At 39.9% G+C, this 19,828-nt stretch overlaps 1 protein-coding gene across 6 annotated transcripts in view; it reads right to left on the minus strand.

Moving 5' to 3' along the window:
• SMARCA1 (SWI/SNF related, matrix associated, actin dependent regulator of chromatin, subfamily a, member 1) overlaps positions 1 to 19,828 on the minus strand; it is a 786,408-nt gene that overhangs the window by 695,543 nt on the left and 71,037 nt on the right. The window lies entirely within an intron of this gene.

A 19,828-nucleotide genomic window follows, 5' to 3' on the forward strand; every position in this document is an offset into this window, starting at 1 on the left:
GAAAGCAACCAAGCTAGCAGTAAGTAATACAATGCCCACAGACTGTTCTGGAAAGAACTACTTAAGGATACAATACATTCAGGCAAGAAATAAGCAAAATAAAATCTTATAAATAGATATTCTTTGTTAAAATGGACTGGTGGTCCAGGCATTAAATCAATGTAAATATAAAACTAAAATCAAGCAACTATGGAAACTGAGGTCAAGGACTTCCCACCTTAGGTAATGTGGTGAGTAGCAAAACTACATTTCTCGGCCTCCCCTACAGATGACAGGGGCTTGGGGCAGGCAATGAAATATAAATAGCACTTGGGGCTTCTAAAAGAGTCTTTTTGGGGGCACCTGGCTGGCTCAGTCGTTAGAGCATGGGACTCTTGATCTCAGGGTCATGAGTTCAAGCCCCACATTGGACACACAGATTACTTAAAAGAATTAAGACTATGAAATAAAGCATATATTTTTTTAAAAAGGTCTTTTTTACCTTCTTCCCCCTTCTTCCTGTTTCTTGCCTGGAGTATAAACATAAGGACTCGAACTCCAGCAGCCACCTTATGACCTTGAAAATGAAAATCACATACTAAACATGGTAAAGCAAGATAACAGAGGAAGCTAAGTTCCTAATGAGTTCATGGAGCCCTGACCATGTCCTGACTCTTACCTCCAGTCTTCCTTTAGATGTGAGGCTAAATCCTTATGTGTTTAAGTCACTATAGTCAGGTCTCTATTAACTGACAGTCAAACACAATTTCTAACCAATTACTAAAACATGAAATAAATGTTATAAACTTTGACATTGTGATAAATTATTATATAAAACATAAATTGGAAGGGGAGAAAAAAAGACATAGGTGTGATTTCCTCATCTTTCATAGCAGAGAGTCAATCAATATTATTAAAATTGAAACAAGAAGGAAAAAATAACAACCTCTTGATGTATTTTACATCAATTTTTTCCCTCAACCTTACAGGGATCTCTTAGAAACAGAAGGAAGGGAAAAATGAAGGGGAGGAATCAGAGGAGGAGACAAACCATGAGAGACTATGGACTCTGAGAAACAAATTGAGGGTTTGAGAGAGGAGGGGAATGGGGGGATGGGTTAGCCTGATGATGGGTATTAAGGAGGACACGTATTGCATGGAGCCCTGGGTGTTATATGCAAACAGTGAATCAAGGATCACTACATCAAAAACCAATGATGTACCGTATGGTGACTAACATAATAAAAAAATAAAAATAAATAAATAAAATCAGAAAGAAAGAGAAACTGATATGCCTTGTGGGGAATAAATATTTTTCCAAAGTGTATAGTTTCTTCATTTTCTTTTTATTGCATTAATTTATAGTAACAGTACATTGAGTAATTTTGATAAAAATATGTATAATAGGATGCAAATTTTATTTAAAAAATTGATTGTGTACATCTATCACCTATTTTTCTGCAATGAGATATCTAGAATCCTGTTAACCTCACATTAATGGTGTTTGTATCAGGGCGGTAGGAATTCAGGTGGTTGTAACCCTCAATTTTTTACTTTGAACTGCTTGAATTTTTTTAAATAATGAGCATGTATCATTGTTAGAAGAACAATAAAGTCATTTTGAAATGAGATTAGGCTCAAAGGTCTCCAAAAATCTCCAAGCTCTGTTAAGTCTATGATGTAATATTCTATGAAGCAAACATAGATCCATAATTCAATGATAAAAGTCTCTAGATTTTTTTGTAAAATAATGTCTCACTGAATCTTCTAGCCTCCTTTGATCACTGATCTTTGTCTAGGCTCAAGCCAAATAGAAAAGCACTAGAGGACCTCAAATAATTAACCTTAGAAGACAGTGTGTTCTCATCAACTAAAAACAATTTTTTTAATATAAATGAAAATTTTAAAACAGGAAGCATGCAGAGCACCTGGCTGGCTCAGTCAGAAGAGCATGTGACTCTTGATCTCAGGGTCGTGAGTTCGAACCTCACATGGGGTGTAGAGATTACTTGAATATATCTTTAAAAAAATAAAATGAAGCATGCTATCTAATCTAATCCAAGAACAGTGAAACATTAATTTACACATAAAGTCGTTCTAATATTTAATTGTAATGATGGTAAACTATTTAGAGAGGTTGTAAATATAACTTCCATTGGCATCCTTTCTTTAAAACAAGGAGTACAAATATATGATCTGGTAGGAACATTCACTATTCCCCTAATCTCCCAGCTCTTTCATACATCTGTGTCTTTATACACACCCTCTTGCTTCCGCCTTCATCTGTAATTTGGACAAATGCCATTCACCTGGCAAAACTCAGCCCTTCCCACCACTTTAAGCCTATAGTACTTGGTGTATACTCTGTTATAACAGTTCTCAGGGCCACAGTATATAATCGTGCAGTTTGTGCACTGCACAAAAGCACACAGATGAGGGAGTAACTGGAAGTTGAAATCCATCCTGAGTTCAGCTGCCAAGCTAGGCTGTACCTGCCTAGAGGAAGTCTTTCTTATTAAATTTGCACAAAGTCACCTTATAGGTTCACGTTAACTCTTAAAATTGTTGGGTTGAAATCAGAGTTTATTCATCTGTTGTTCTTCCTAGACTGTGAACTCATCAAGGACCCCACACAGAGTAGGAATTTAATGTTTGCTTAATGGAAACTGAATAAATATAAGATATAAACAGTTCCCCTTAATCTCTTAACATCACAGTGGAAACAAGTGTCAGGCATTTTCTCTTCCTTTATTTAGGTTGAAAAACATGTTTTTTAAAAGTTCTACAGAAAAAAGGGAAGAATATAAAACTAAAATTTCATTAGTAATTGTTCATTAGTAATGAACTTCACATATTTTTCATTTGATGTTCTCAATAACCCTACCCATTAAGTCCTATTCAGAGTAATAGACAAATATTTAACAACCAGTACAATATGGGCATCCATTAATCAGAGTGGACACTGGTCCAATCAGAACAGAGCCCAGCTGTAAACAGTTGTTCCAGTCATGCTGGGAAGTATCAGCTGAATGTCAGCCCTGAACAGACCATCCCCACCTTACAGATGGACAAATTAATGCTCAGGAAGGTTAGATAATGTGTCAAGCTCACATAGCTAGTAAGTGGTAAGTGGAGAAGCTAAGTGTAGACCCTGGATGAGTCTGAGTCCCAAAACCAGTGCACTTTCCACTATACCATGATGCTTCTCCCTGGTCTCTAAAGCCCAGCAGGAGTGTGGGAAGTTGGGTCTGAGTTTCCTGATTTCTAATCAAATGTCTATTCACTAGACTACTTACTTGCCCAAAAAGGAATAGCCATTGTTCATGACTCTAAAGTAATGACCCTCATTCCACAAGTCACACACAAGTAGTCATGTTGCTTTAAAGTCATGCTTCATATCTTAATAAATCTGAGTGAGACATTTTTATTACTTTATATATTGAAGGGGTTAGCAAAAGGAGACAATTCTTGAATAATGCTCCTGGCTCCCTTTGCATTTCTAAAAGGTCTGCATTCTTTGAATTTGAACTACATAATGTAGTTCCTTTCAGCAAATACACTTCAACTACTGAAGAATATACCAAATGTAATTTTGTTCTGCGAAAGCTCAGGGCAATACTTTGCATCCTACACATTTTAGTATCGGTTGATGAATTCTAGCTTAAGGCCTCATATGTTCTATGAACATATGTTCATTTCTGGACCCTGTTATTTACTCAGTCCTTGGATCAGCCATTGCATAGCACTGTGGCCAGACACTATACATCATGCCAAATCCCTACTGGGAATGAAAACATTCAACAACGTTTGGTTTACTTTTAGGTTGTTTTCCATTACAGCCTTGTAGGAGATTCTAATAAATTTGTTTCTACTATGAAATCAGTTCTTCTCTGTAAAGGAAAGGGGATTTTTCCCCCATAGGTCAGTTTGACTAGAATATAATACTAACTTACAGGCAATCAACTCATTCTGATTTGTTACAAAAATTAATTTTTCTGGCAATAAAAGAATGAACCTAGGGAAAGATTATCACTTTATTTTTTTTTAAGGATTTTATTTATTTATTTGAGAGAGAGAGAGAGAGAGAATGAGAGAGAGCACATGAGAGGGGGGAGGGTCAGAGGGAGAAGCAGACTCCCTGCCGAGCAGGGAGCCCGATGCGGGACTCGATCCCGGGACTCCAGGATCATGATCTGAGCCGAAAGCAGTCGCTTAACCAACTGAGCCACCCAGGCGCCCGAGATTATCACTTTAAAAATGCTTTTTTAAAGACCTGATTTCTTCTTTTTTACAGAATAAATGGTGAATGTTTAAAAAAATGCAAAACTTCTAGAAAGACACGTTGAAATTGCTTTAGATCAACCAAACTACAAAATGTGTTACTTACAACTACACTTACACAAGTACACACAGAAAATACTGTACATATGCCTTCTGCAATATGGACTTTGAATCCTCTTTCCATGCAAGTCACAGGAGTGGCATTCAAAATATTTAACAATCACTATGGCACAGACATCGACCAATCAGAATGAAAGCCAACCCTAACCCTGGGGCACAAGCCTGGAGTCCTCCACTAGACCACAAATTAACTCTTTAGTTGCTGGGTAGTAAGAAGATCTGAGAGAGATCAAGTCAGCAGGGGTGGGAGAGGCACTCAAGAGGCTCAGGAAAAGAACTACTTACCAATCACTAGGAGGTATTCAGTATTTTAATAACCAGTACAGCTGTACTAGCTAGCAAATAATTACCATTAGTGTATTTTAATGTATATTATATTTTAATATTACTAAATATTACTATATTTTATTTTTTAAAATATTTTATTTATTTGACAGAGAGAGACACAGCGAGAGAGGGAACACAAGCAGGGGGAGTGGGAGAGGGAGAAGCAGGCGATGTGGGGCTCGATCCCAGGATCCTGGGATCGTGACCTGAGCCAAAGGCAGATGCTTAACGACTGAGCCACCCAGGCGCCCCTTCAATATTACTATATTATTAAAAAATAACCAGTATGGTAGGCAGCATCTGAAAACTAATCCTGCCAGTCAATATACTATACTTAAAATGTCCATCAGTGCCTGCCACAACCCAAACCCTTTGTCTAACTTACCCTACCCTTAAACCTCGCTGCCCAGTCTGTCATGTTCTATACCATATGACTCCGACATTCACTGGCTACAGCCACCAGGAAAGGCCATAGCCAGTGGAACTCAGTATAGACTCACAATCCAAGGGCTGAAAATCCACAGGCCAGCCAGCAACCCTTTTTGGCCTAACAAAAAAGATAACCTGGCCGACCAATCAGATTCCCAGTCTTAGGATTTTGAGTTAGGAAACACAAAAAGACTGAGGCAAGTAGCAGTAAGTCCTTTCCTGGCAGGAAATGAGAATGGGAAAAATGATGAAAAGGTATCACTAAATACACAAAAGAAGGGGCAACTAGGGTTGGACACAAGTGGCAGCAGTTAATCGCAGAAGGGAGTATGAACATCGCAATCGGCACATGAAGAAGGGTGGCAATCCAGGTGCCAGTAGGGACAGAACACAGAGAGACCTCTGTTTTGGGTTTACACATTGAGGGATTCCCACGGAACAGAAAACCTAGAAATAAACCCACAATTATAAGGTCAATTAATCATCAACAAAGCAAGAAAGAATATCCAATGGGGAAAAAGACAGTCTCTTCAATAAATGGTGTTGGGAAAACTGGACAGCAACATGCCAAAGAAACTGGACCACAGTCTTACACCATACACAAAAATAAATTCAAAAGGATTAAAGACCTAAATGTGAGACCTGAAACCATAAAAATCCTAGAAGAGAATACAGGCAGTAACTTCTTTGACATCAATCATAGCAACTTTTTTCGAGATAGGTGTCCTGAGGCAGGGGAAATAAAAGCAAAAATAAACTATAGGGACTACATCTAAGTAAAAAGCTTCTGCACAGCAAAGAAAACAATTAACAAAACTAAAAGGCAACCTACTGAATGGGAGAAGATATTTGCAAATGATGTATCTGATAAAGAGTTAGTAGCAAAATATACAAAGAACTTAGAAAACTCAACAAGACAAATAATCCAATTAAAAAATGAGCAGAAGACATTAACAGACATTTCTCCAAAGAAGACATCCAGATGGCCAACAGACACATGAAAAGATGTTCATCATTACTTACAATCAGGGAAATGCAAGTCAAAACTACAATGGAATATCACCTCACACCTGTCAGAATGGCTAAAATCAAAAACACAGGAAACAACAGGTGTTGGCAAGGATGCGGAGAAAGTGAAACCCTCTTGCACTGTTGATGGGAATGTTAACTGGTGCAGTCACTCTGGAAAACAGTATGAGGTTCTTCAAAAGGTTAAAAATAGAACTACCCTCTAGTCCAGCAATAACAGTACTTGTTATTTACCCAAATACAAAAACACTAATTCAAAGGGATACATGCACCCTTATGTTTACAGCTTTATTTACAATAGCCAAGATATGGAAGCAGCCTAAATGCCCATTGATTGATGAATGGATAAAGAATATGTGGTGTGTATATATATACAATGGAATATTATTCAACCATAAAAAAGAATGAAATCTTGCCATTTGCAATGACATGGATAAAGCTAGAGAGTATAATGCTGAGTGAAATAAGTGAGTCAGAGAAAGACAAATACCATATGATTTCACTCATATGTGGAATTTAAGAAATGAAACAAATGAACATGGGGGGAAAAGAGAGAGAGAGGCAAACCAAGAAACAGACTCCTAACTATAGAGAACACACTGATAGTTACGGGGTGGGGGGGGCACGGGTGAAATAGGTGACAGAGATTAAGGAGGGCACTTGTGGTGATAAGCAGCTGGTGATGTATGAAGTGTTGAATCACTATATTGTACACTTGAAACTAATATAACACCGGATGTCAACTGACTGGAATTAAAATAAAAACCTAAAAAAAAAAAACTTAAAAAGCCAAAACAAAATTGAGGAGTTCCCAATAACACAACTGACAGATTAAACCTAGAGAAATTCTCCTGGATTGAAACTACCAACAAAACCCCACTTCTACTTGACTACTAAAGGCCTGATTTACTCACCCTAGAATAGGGGTTTTTATTTAAAATGTGGTTCCTGGACCAGCAGCATCAACATCACCAGAATGCTCTGAAGCAGAAACTCTGGGGGTGGAACTCAGTGCTCTGTGTTTTAATAAACCCTCCAGGTGATTCCAATCCAAGCCAAGTCTGAGAACCAATCCCTCAAAGCTGGCTTTGCCCAGAGTGCCGGTATCACCTGGAAGTGGACTCCTGCTGCCCTTAGAGCATGTCAGGGGTAATCCTCCCAGAGGCAGATTCTCCAGTTGGTCAGATTTGTTGACCAAGGAATGCATTTTTGTGCAATAATGTATGCCTACTGATTCCACTATATAATTCACCATACCCAAGCAGCTGCAGGATGCAATATATACTCTGAATTAACAACCATAGGCAGGCTCAGGAATTGAAGATTTGAAGATGCCACCTAAAAATTATCAACACTGGGTCTGATAAGCAACTTTTAATGTGATCTTTTCTCATTACTTCTAGACAAAACTAGGTTGTCTTCCTCCTCCAAGTGGGAGAGCAGGTGTTTGTGGTTGAGGCATCATTGGTAGATTGTTTTAGGCAGAGACAACTTTGGTACAGCATACAGGAGGAAAGTTAATATACCAATGGGCAAGAAGCAGACTATAGGGAGATATCAATCACGGCCTGCCTGCAACCTTTGCTGCCAAGTTTTATATCACATGACCTTGCCCTTAGCCATAGGGTGTACCCGACCCAGATTTAGCCAAGTCAATCAAACCACTTACCTACAATGCGACCTAATGCGGAAGATGATCTATACCCCTAAGATTCTCACACTTAAAAATCTGAAGACTGTAGCAGTAAGAAATGACAATCATCACTTACCAAAAATGCCCTGAAGAAGAGAAGGATCTATGGAGGATCATGGCAAGGCAAAGTAACAACAAAAGCAGAACGCATTGAGAACAGCATGGAGTTTCAAGAAATAAAATCAGTAGGTCATCCATTGAAGCTAAAGAAACAGAGAAACAGAGATACTGAGAGGGAATAACAATGACAGGGACATTGAGAGACATCATGTAGTCCTGAAGAGAGATGGAAAGCATAACTGCCTGGATTCCTGCTGGCTGGTGTTCTTACAATGCCTGAGGAGAGGGCTATTTAAATTAGTTTGAGTGTAAGAGCAGTTAAGGGCGATTAACAAGATGAGAGAAACACAGTCAATGAGAGAGAGAGACAAAGATAATGATAGAGAAATACAGATCAAAGGGGACAAAGACAGTTCTAGTGATGCAAAGCTTAAAGGGCATTCTATCAGAAAAGTGGTCACGGCTACAATCCCTTCTCCCAGGAGTTTATCCTAAAGTCCAATTAAATGAAAAATAAGTGAATAAATGCACACATGAATAAATAATAAATATATTTTGAATAAATACATTAAGTTAATGACATTTGTCAGAATGGACAGAGGTGACTCTGGTCAAGGCCCAGTAGCAGAAAGAGCAACAAAGTTTCTGAGATCAAATCACTATGAGAGTAGAAAGAGATGCTTACCCCAAGCCAGGTAGTCAGAGAGGAACAGGGTTGGATCTGTGCGGTGGCAAACCCAGCAACCAATCACACTTCAGCTCTTCTGGTGTCCTGAAGAAAAGTTAATGTTTCTAAAGAGCTCAAGTATTTGAATTCCCGACCAGTTCTTGCTAGAGCACCTTTGCTCAGTGGTGGCCCGGGTGGGACCTCAGTAAGGGGCCAGGGAAGTGATGTGAGTGGGAGTGTTCTGCCCTAGACCCATCAATTCAGTCATAACAAGTGACAATGCACAATCCAGTACAGCAATGGCAACAGGAGCAATCAAGGGATCAAAAACCTTGCCAACTTCAGTGGCAGTAAAAGTGGCATGAAAGCCTGTCCTGAAGCAAACAGCTTCAGGTAGCCAAGGTGGAAGGAAGCCTGCAGCCTTGATAGGGCTTGTCTGGGTTCAGACCCAGTGCCAAGAGAGGAGTAGCAGGGCCAAGCCCTGAACCTGGATAAACATACAGGACCTTGGGGGCATTCCCAGACACACAGAACATTTTGTTCTCACTGCCTATTTTGACCCTGCCATTTTGAGCCCAAGAACATTTTTTTTTTAAAGATTTATTTATTTATTTGAGAGAGCGAAAATGAGAGAGAGAGAGTACATGAGTGGGGGAGGGTCAGAGGGAGAAGCAGGCTCCTCGCTGAGCAGGGAGCCCGATGCGGGACTCGATCCCGGGACTCCGGGATCATGACCTGAGCTGAAGGCAGTCGCTTAACCAACTGAGCCACCCAGGCGCCCGAGCCCGAGAACATTTTTGTTCTGTATTTTGCTCTTTCATCCACCCAGAGTGGAACAATTGACATTAGAATTCAACTTTGCTAGGAGTTTAATACCTCTACTTCAACTCATAAGAAATTTCTTTGAATGTATAAATAAGGATTTGACACCTTGAAAGTAGCTGAGCCAATGAGAGGAAAGACACTGCGTGCTGATCTTCCCAGTTATAGGGTTGGCACACGTTGCATTAAGTTCTCTTCTCAGAGTACTCCTGTTTTACTAGTTTATAACAATGACAACCTGAAGTGTGGTGCCTGAGAAAGAAAAAAGGCATCTCCCGAAATCCAAAAGCTGCTCTGATGGTCACAGCTGTCATGTTATTCTCCTACTGGACATTAACAATTTCACATATCAACTCCAAAAAATGTTACTCTGAGAACATGAGAATGTGAGACGAAACAAAGCCACTTCATAATTTTGTCTTAAGCACAAAGTCAAGGTCACTGTGTCCCCAGCAAACTACCAAACTCCACCCCCTCTTTGCCTAAATGAATAACCGCTACTTCTTTACCAAATATAGCTTTATCCTGTCTCTAGCCCATCCTCTCTAGAGAGAAGATTTTATTGAGAAACCCAGTTATAGAATCATCCCTGATTTCTGACAGCATCCAATCTAGAAGGAACCCTCATTTCCTTAGACCTTCCCTTAATCACCTAACCAAAGCTCAAATCCCATAATAGATTCTTTCTACAATCCTCTGAGAGACCCATGTTTCCCCATGGGTTTTTTTTAAAGATTGTATTTATTTATTTGACAGAGAGAGACACAGCGAGAGAGGGAACACAAGCAGGGGGAGTGTGAGAGGGAGAAGTAGGCTTCCCGCAGAGCAGGGAGTCTGATGCAGGGCTCCATCCCAGGACCCTGGGATTATGACCCAAGCCGAAAGCAGACGCTTAACGACTGAGCCACCCAGGTGCCCCTCCCCATGGTTTTTATTTTCTCTCCCTGCAACAAGTAATAAACCCAACTTGCTTATCTACAGGTGTGTTCCTGGTGGACTTCAGCTGAAGGTCATTGACACACCCCTAAAATGTATTCTTTTAATTGATTTATTTTGTCTTTATTGTTGTAGGTGTGTGTGTTGCGTTAAAGGTTGAAGGACATAAACTTTCAGTATCATACTGATGATGGGGGGGGTGCGAACAGAGTTTTACATGTTGAGCATACAGTAACCGCAAACAATTTAAGGGAGAACAGATAAATAGCTATAATTATATTAGGAGAAACTGCCTAATTAGGTTGTATTATGATAAGTAACATTAATTATTAAACCACTTGAGTCCATTTTAATGGAAATTTGGTGGTGTTTTAAGAAAATCGGTGTCAATTTGGGGGCTCAGGGATGTATGACATTTTCTCCCGTTTAAAGTAATGGTAATTGCAACTTTGACTTAGGAGGATTTGCGCTAAAGGAGATTGCCAGAAACAAGTCATTTATATTTATAAGTATGGATGTGCAATAGCATAGATCCAGTCTGAAGAACAGGAAAATTCTGGAACATCTGAGGGGAGTTGCTCACAACTTCCTCATGGAATCACCAAGAAATTAGTATCAATTTCCAAGTCATAAAAATATAGCAGTTAGAGGGGCGCATGGGTGGTGCAGTTGGTTAAGCGTCCAACTCTTGATTTTGGCTCAGGTCATGATCTCAAGGTCATGGGATCAAGCAACACATCAGGCTCTGCACTCAGCGTGGAGTCTGCATATCCTTCTCCCTCTGCTCCTCCCCCGGCATGCTGTCTTTCTCTCTACCTCTTTAAATAAATAAATAAATAAATAAATAAATAAATAAATAAATAAATAAATAAATAAATAAATAAGATCTTTTAAAAAATATATAGCAGGTAGAACTAACACAAATAAAATGGTCAATGTCTAAAAATGCACATAGTAGGGCACCTGGATGGCTCAGTTGGTTGGGCGGCTGCCTTAGGCTCAGGTCATGATCCTGGAATCCTGGGATCGAGTCCCACATCAGGCTCCCCCTGCTCTGTGGGGAGCCTGCTTCTCCCTCTGCCTCTGCCCGCCACTCCCCCTGCTTATGCTCTCTCTCTCTCTCTGTCAAATAAATGGATAAAATCTTTAAAAAAATGCACATAGTAAAATTTATTAGAAACAAAAAACTAAAAACTACCTGTCATTTTTAACATTGGCAATTCTGAAAACTGAGCTGAGAAAATGTAGACTTGGTGGACATAACCACCATAGAAAAACATGAAAAGTGGTGAAACTGCACATGATAAAATTTGTTATTGGCTATAATTTTACAGAAAAACCACACGTTCTTGAAAAATTTAGATCTGTAAAATTTGACTCAGGGAAACTAGACCTTGATGAAAATCATGTCCACAAATCAAAAATTTACAATGCCAAGTAAATTTTACTATGAAAATTAATTTATGGATAAGGCAAATCCTTACTATAAAGTTAAGATGAAACTAACCAATCCCAATGAAAATATGCTCAGTAGAATAAAAGTACAAATGGAAAAAAATGGAAATGTTTTATCTTACAACTTAGAAAATTCATCAAGGACTTTCATTGGCTTGAGGGAATTTGTTTCAACAAAAATTTGCTCAATAAAAAATCATCAATACTGGGATATTAGGAGGTGCCTGGGTAGCTCAGTCAGTTAAGCAGCTGCCTTCGGCTCAGGTCATGATCCTGAGGTCCTGGCATTAAGACCCATGTCCGGCTCCATGCTCAGCGGAGCGCCTGCTTCTCCCTCTCCCTCTGCTTGCTGCTCTGCCTACTTGTCCTCTCTATCTCTGTCAAATAAATAAATAAAATCTTTTAAAAAAAAAAAACTGGGGTATTAGGATAGAGTTCCATATACTAATAACAACAAAATTTGAGACAGTGGCTTAAACAGATGGAAAACTATTTCTCTCTCAAGATAAAGAAGTCTGGAAGTGGGGGCACCCCAGGGTTGGAAGGCAGTTCCATGGTCATCAGGGACCCAGGCTCCTTCTATCCAGTTGCTACACCATCCTTGATGTGCATCCATATAACTGAAGGTGGTTGCTTGAACTCCAGCCATCAAGTCCACATCCCAACCAGGAGGAAAGAAGAAAGGATGAAGACAACTTCTCCTTTTCAGGACACTTTCCAGAAGGTGCAATGTTACTTCTCTTTACATCTCATTGGCCAAAACTTAGTATGTGGCCATACCTCACTATAAAGGAAGCTGGGTAATGTAGTCTTTTAGCCAAGTGGCAATGTGGAAAAACTGAAAATAGATGTTCTTATTACTAAGCAAGAAGTAAAAGATGTATACTGGGAAGCAATTAGCAGTCTCTGTCTCTGTTAGCATTAATTGTGATATAACTGCTTATACTCAGAAACAGGGAGTCCAAATATTCTTGGGGCCAAAATAAATAGGATATCCAAACTGCTAAATCAAAAAGACTACTAGTTCAAAATGGCAGTCAAAAATAAAATATCTTTGTACCCTTCACAAACATATCAGGAAGGAAGGCTCTAAGTGATAGACTCTGGACTTTCCACTGAGCTATGCACACAGGGACTCAAATGTTATAATTTGGGATACTACTAGAGGAATGTTAAGTCACACACTAACTATAAATCGGGACACCTCAACAGAAAGAGCCTGTGATAGATTCCCTCCACACTCATCTTGTATCCAGGCCTTTTGCAATGTTACTTTGCAGCATCTCCCATCTAGAAGTGGAATCAATTTCTTTATCCCTTGAATCTGGTCTGGCCTTATAATTTGCTTTGACCAATAGAATCTAGTAGAAGTTGTGTGAAATCTAAGCCTGGGGCTCAAGAGACCTTGCAAGTTTTGCTCTTTTTGTTGGAACCCTGCCAAGCTACCATGTGAACAAGCCCAAGCTAACCCACTGGACAATAAGAGATGTGTGGCTGTTACCCCCATTGACCAAGCCAACAGTCAACCACCACAACCAGTGTCACCTAACTGATCAGAAGCTGACCAAACACACAAGTGAGCCCAGTCAAGACTAAAGAACTACCTAACCGAGCCCAACCCAAATTGCCAACCCACAAAATTGCAAGTTAAATAAATGGTTGTCTTGGGGCACATGGCTGGCTCAGTTGGTAGAGCATGCAACTCTTGATCTTGGGGTTGTTTGGAGTTTGAGCCTCATGTTGGGCATGGAGATTACTTAAAAAAATAAAAATAAACGGTTGTTTTAGGCCACCAAGTTTCTTATTTATTTGTTTGTTTGTTTGTTTTTAGATTTTATTTATTCATTTGACAGAGAGAGACACAGCGAGAGAGGGAACACAAGCAGCTGGAGTGGAGGAGGGAGAAGCAGGCTTCCCGCGGAGCAGGGAGCCCGATGCGGGGCTCGATCCCAGGACCCTGGGATCATGACCTGAGCCGAAGGCAGACGCTTAAGGACTGAGTTACCCAGGTGCCCCAGGCCACAAGTTTTAGAGTAGTTTGTTATGCAGTAAAAGTTAACTGATACAGAACCTAAATAAAACCAAACCAAACCAAGAATAGTTGTCTTCAAAGGCTGAAACTGACAATTCTGAATACAATTCCAAATGTTTCCTTCAGCATATTAACTCTAAACTCTGCATCCTGAGACATGACTCACCAGTTAAGGTTCTACAAGCCTTGGGCAGTGCGGCTTGCTATGCTCCAGCGCCCACCTACCATTGTGGAAGATCTCCACATGAGGAAAATTATGGCATACAAATTATTAACATATCATTTACCTTGCTTTTTTTAATTATAAAATAAAACAGATGTTTTGAAAACATAATCAAATTGCATATTCAAATGTTAGCAGTAAATGTGCATTTATAATAACATATGAAAAGCATCATTTTTTCTCCTACTGTCATGACTGGCAACCGTCACCATCTCCCAGAAGACTCAAAATACTGTGACACTGTTGTATAGTAAATGATTGTTCACTGATAAACTTTGTCTCATCAATAATCACAAAATATGACAGATGACAAGAAATCCCACATAGGTGATACGGATTCTCATTAGAAGTTACCAAGTTTGCATTCTGTAATGGTACCTCCTGTGATACCTTTTTTATTAGTCAATGTTCCAGCCATGTATGAACATGTATCAAACACAAGCTGTAGGACTTGACCTGTCTACAGAAGCTGAGCACTGAAGCAGTGTAAGCATAGTGTCCATATTGGCCTCCAGGGGAAGGGGTTCAAAGCTCCTCTGTGGTCCTCTCCCTAACCTCCTATACAAGTAGTGGAGGAGTGCAGAACTGATGGGTAAGATTCCCAAACACTTTTTGCACCAGAGTTTCTAAATGTGTAGATTTTGGGAATCTAAACAATCCCATATGGATAGAAAGCCTCTTTCTGGATTCATTCCCTCTGGAGTTGGTAGCTGTGAGGTTTTTTCCTCATTGGAATGGCAAATTTTGAAATTTGATTTTGGCTTCAAGGAAATGCTAAACTATTCACCTTGCTTTGGTTCTGAGTTCCAGGCAGCCTCTACCCTAAACCTCCTTGTGCTCAAGCCCAATCAGTAGTATACTAAACTGGGGTTTGGAACCAAAGTCCCAGTTAATAAAATGCTACTTTGCTTTCTTTTACCACTTTTTTATGTACATACATCCCTTGTGGAACACACAGAGGTGGTAAGGTCAAGGCAGAATTTAAGTATTCCTGAGTCCCCTGGTCTATTACCATCATAATTTCATCCCTTAAGGTACTTGCATCTCACCTCCACCCTCCACATTGGCATTATCTCAGCAGACAAAGCAAATATGTGCCCCAGGAACTGACATTTGGAGAGCAAAGTCCCACAGAAGAGACTGAGGTTCAGTCCTCCAACTTGAAGCACTTCTTCTGTAGGCCGAGAATATAATCTCCCATGTGTAATAGGCAGGTACCGGTACTGATGCAAATATTCATTTTAAGAGCTAGGGTAGACTTTGAATTGCAGGAGCAACAAGGTCCACGACATGACCTAAGTCTTCCTAAAATAAGCATCTTTGGCCTATTGGATTGTTAGATCTAAATAGTCACATGGCCAACTAGATGGCAGGCCCAAACTCTAAATCTCTTAACCTTATTTTAACCTGCATCCAGGGGTAAAGAGAGAATGACGGCAAGATGAAATTCTGGGTGTCATATGTCTTCTCCAAAGTTTTCTGAGTCCCTTTCCACCATATATTCTCATGTTGACTCTGATTTGGGCAATATCTAAATCCTAATCTACAAATTTGTGGAAAGAAGATAAAGGGATAGACTAACAGAAATAACCCTTAGTGATTTGCAAGGCCTAATCAGGAGAAAATACATTCCTTGCAATGGCTTTCCTGATCTGGTATCTTCAGTGAGCACTGGTCAAATGTCTAATCATGGTTGTGGATTTCAGAGGCTTCAGAGTGTGGATACAATCACCGCAGGTAGAGGTCACTAATAAGAAAGGAATTGAGGCCTTTGCTGCAGAGGGAAAGTAGATTTTTTGAGGTGGAAAGGAAAATTTAATGCAAGAAAAAAGTCAAAAAGATATTAAGTAATGCCTGTACCCAGAATGCCTTGGCTTTGAGAAATGGGTTGGCCTGGAAACAGCGGAAGGCCCTTAGTCAGCAGGTAGAATGATTACAGGATATTTTAAAACTCTTAACCAGGAGACACGTTGAGTTTTAGTTGTGATGGGAGGCAAGCTAGGAAAGAATTAGGAAATGAAGAGAAAGAATAAAGCTTGAGATCTTAGAAACCAGGATAGACATATGAAACCCAAAAGGACATACCTACAAAGATATAACCAGACATAATTGCCATCATCTCTCACAAAGGTAAGGGAGGCCATCTACCTAACTATGAACAATATAGCTAACACATACTGAGAAACAGAAGGAATACTCAGTGATCAGAAGAAAATGGGTAAATTATCGTATTTTAGCAATGCTCTCATATGGCCCGTACAAAAACTAAATGGCATTTGGAGACTTACAGTTGATTCTAGGAGAGAACTGAATAAGGCATCAATCCCAACTGATGATGATGATGGTCATATACCAAATATTCTAGAAAAGATAAGACCTTATGCAAAGATCTTTACTGTCTTAGATATAGTAAACAGGCTTTGGCCTCTACCACTAAAGGAGATATATTAGCTCAAAACTATATTCATGATGGGAGGTAGACAACTGCACATACATGGCACTCACCATCAACCTTCCACACATAAATGGAGATCCTCAAAAATAGACCACAAAATTTGGTAGTCCTATATGGACAAATTCTGATATGTATCTCTTGAGAAGAAGATGAAAAATTAACCAAGCATGTCTTGGCAATACTTGGCAAGGCTGAAAGCCAATGGAAATACACAGCTTGAATCTGACTACAACGGCCTAGATGAAAGTCTCCCCAGTAGGAAAACAATGTATCAGGGAATGGACAAATCATCAGGTCACTAGGCCAACAGACGAAAAAGCCTGGTCACCAGGCTGTTGTAATGGCAATATGCCTCAGTACAGGGAGAAAGGCCAACACTTGGTTCAGTTATCTAAATGGACCACTGCTACAGGAAAGGGGCACCAACTAGCATGTAGAACACTTCCAGAGGCCATAGCTTGGACACTAGCTTTGGCCTTACCAAAACTTGGAACCCTTTAACCTCTGCCTAATAATTCCCAATGCCAAAACTGTTGGTTGTATGGAAAAAGTTTCCTCTATTTATGGAGAGAAATCAGAACCCAGCACTTTGTGCCAGGGCAGAATATCCTGATGTAATCATATCACCTACTAAGTGTCCACAGAGGGGTAGACCTTCTAAGAACAGATCAATGATATACTGTCCAGTCATTACTCTCCTTAAACACTCTATACCTTTTAATGAAATAACTAAGGGCTAAGAAGAACTATGCATACAAGGTGAGTGTCTTAATTTGGGTTTCCTCAGAAGCAGACCCTGGGATAAGACTCTCACGCAAGTAGTATCATTTAGGAGTTGACCCCAGAAAATACCCACAGGGGAATAAGTGATACAGGGAAAGAAAGTCAGTAAAAAGTATGTCATCAACACAGCTACTACTTTGAGTAACTAGAGCTTAATTCTATGAGTAAACTCTGGGGAACCATATAGATCACATACCTAAGAGAGACTTTACTCAAGGGGTGAGAGAGTTTGGGTACTTATACACAACCCCAAGTAGTTTTTGATTGAGAGCCACTCAGAGGTGTTAACCCTCTAGCTCTCCCAGCCTATCAAACAAAGGATTGAAAAGCCTTCCAAGGCCTCTGATAAAGTCCTCAAAGTCCTTAGACAAAGAGATACTAGCAGTTAGAAATCAGCTAGAGCACACAGAAATGATAAGGCTGAGGGATTGGGGACATGACAAATAGCATTAGCTACATGTATTTGAACCACAGGAAAATCTTACCCTTTGTCAATTGGGGAAGATAGCTTAAGCAGACTAAATGAAGACTACATGGAATAGAATATTGATGGAAGTTTGAAATTTGATGACAACTTGAGGATTTCAGGAGTTGATAAGAATAGCTAGAGAGAAAGCAATGTGGACACCAGCGCTATCATGGGCCTTGAAACTGGCACAGAAATCTGAAATAGGTGGCTGCATTGGCTACCGCACCATAGAGGAGGAACAACAGACCACAGCGGGGACCTTTGTCAGTAATTAGGAAATAACAGCATTTTATTTTGGTGACAGTAGATAGTTCCACCAGTTGAGTACAGGTTTTTAAAACCAAACACCCAGCAACTAAGATAGCTGCAATAACTTCTCTTAACTGGGTGGTCTCAGACAATGAAACCAAATCTGGGGGCATATTTCATGGAAGAATTGTGTGATGCAACAGTATCCAGGTTTTCCATACAGCATAACCACTCATAGGCCAGGGAGCCAGCAGTAAAAGGAGCTGTGCAATAAAGACAGATACAAATGGCTATTATGCAAATGAGATAACTGAGCTCACCCCCTTCTTTTGATTCTAAGGCAATTAGAGCCTGAGTACCCAATGGATCAAGACAGATGCTTTCCAAGTGCCTCTGTGGGAGGATTATTGGAAAACCTATTCACCTCTTGTCTTCTACAGAGGTCTTGAGTGAAGAAAACCACTCAGGGTCCCTGTTCTACTCACTTCCATCCTTGCACATTCTGTAAATAAGGAATCAGGTAGGGTAAGATTCCCATACAATCGATTGGACCATTTTTGCTGGTGGGCTGGATCATTGTGCATTTATAAGACTGTAGTCATGAAAACAGCACACTCTTCTGCTTCCTCTGGCCTCCAAGCAGCTGGTAAACTGAATGTCCTGTTTTTTCTCCCCAAAAGGCAGCCAGGTCTAGAGCTACTACCCCATCAGTCTCAGTCCCTTGTTTGAAACGGGATTTTTCTCTCAGGACTTTTGAATTGTCTATCATACTTCAATTTCTCTGTGGAGAATTGACAATAAGAGAGGTTTCAAATACAGATTCGGGGCATTTTGTATCCCCAACATTGTATTATTTGAACTGTGCTATCAGCTGGTGTTCACTGTATGGGTCTCCTTTGTAGGCTATGTTCAACAACAATGCTGTACATAATCTAAGACAAGGAACAGAGTAGGTGGTGAATTTTTCACTAAATATGGTGTGTTCTTCAAGTTAATGTCCTGGATAAAACCATTTCACAAGTTTCTGAGGATGACACCAGAGGTATTTATTGAACATCTTGAAGAGCTGAATTTCACTTCTCTTTGGTCCAAGAAAGTCTCATAAGAGCCATGATATGGATCAGGAAAATGGCCCCAGGAAAAGGCTGGAAGAACTTACCTGCAGATTTTCTCCCCTAAAGCAGATAGTCACATACAGCTTAACTATTAACCCCTCTGGGTTAACAGAGAAAGAGCAAGCAGAGATTGTCAAATTTCCATGAAAGAAGTTTAAAGATCCTAATTGTACTGCTCCCACCGTGAATTTAATTGCTAAGAAAAGAAATGCTGAACTCATTGATCAGAGTCTAGGACCCTCACTGTTTTTCAGTACACAAAACTTGGGGGTTTCAGTAGAACCCTCTCAGGTATCATTTTCTCTAGCCCAGGTAACTATAGCGTTTAAATCTCATTGAGTAGAAAATTCCAAGATTTTATTTTGGGCTTAAGAGCTCTGGATTGAAGTTTGGAGCCAAAGTACCAGCTACTGAAGTGTTACTTTGCTCACCTTCACCTCTTTGTGGACCTTACAGAAAGGGTAGTTAAGTCAAGGACAGATTTGGGTATCTCTTGGTCCCTTGACCTAGTATCATCCTGACTTCATCACTTAATAGCACCTCAATTTCACCCCAACTTCCAACAGAGTACAAGACTCTAAGTCCTAAGAGTAGAAACAGTAAAAGGAATCCAATCAGGAGCATGGCAGTAAGAAATATGAAATCTAGACAATGAATGAAGACTTGGAAGAGTCCAGCAGACAGTGGATTGTCATTCTAGATTG

Source organism: Mirounga angustirostris, unplaced genomic scaffold, assembly GCF_029215605.1.
Source record: "Mirounga angustirostris isolate CCGP_5_RB_7025 unplaced genomic scaffold, mMirAng1.0.hap1 SCAF_11, whole genome shotgun sequence".
Lineage (NCBI taxonomy): Eukaryota > Metazoa > Chordata > Mammalia > Carnivora > Phocidae > Mirounga > Mirounga angustirostris.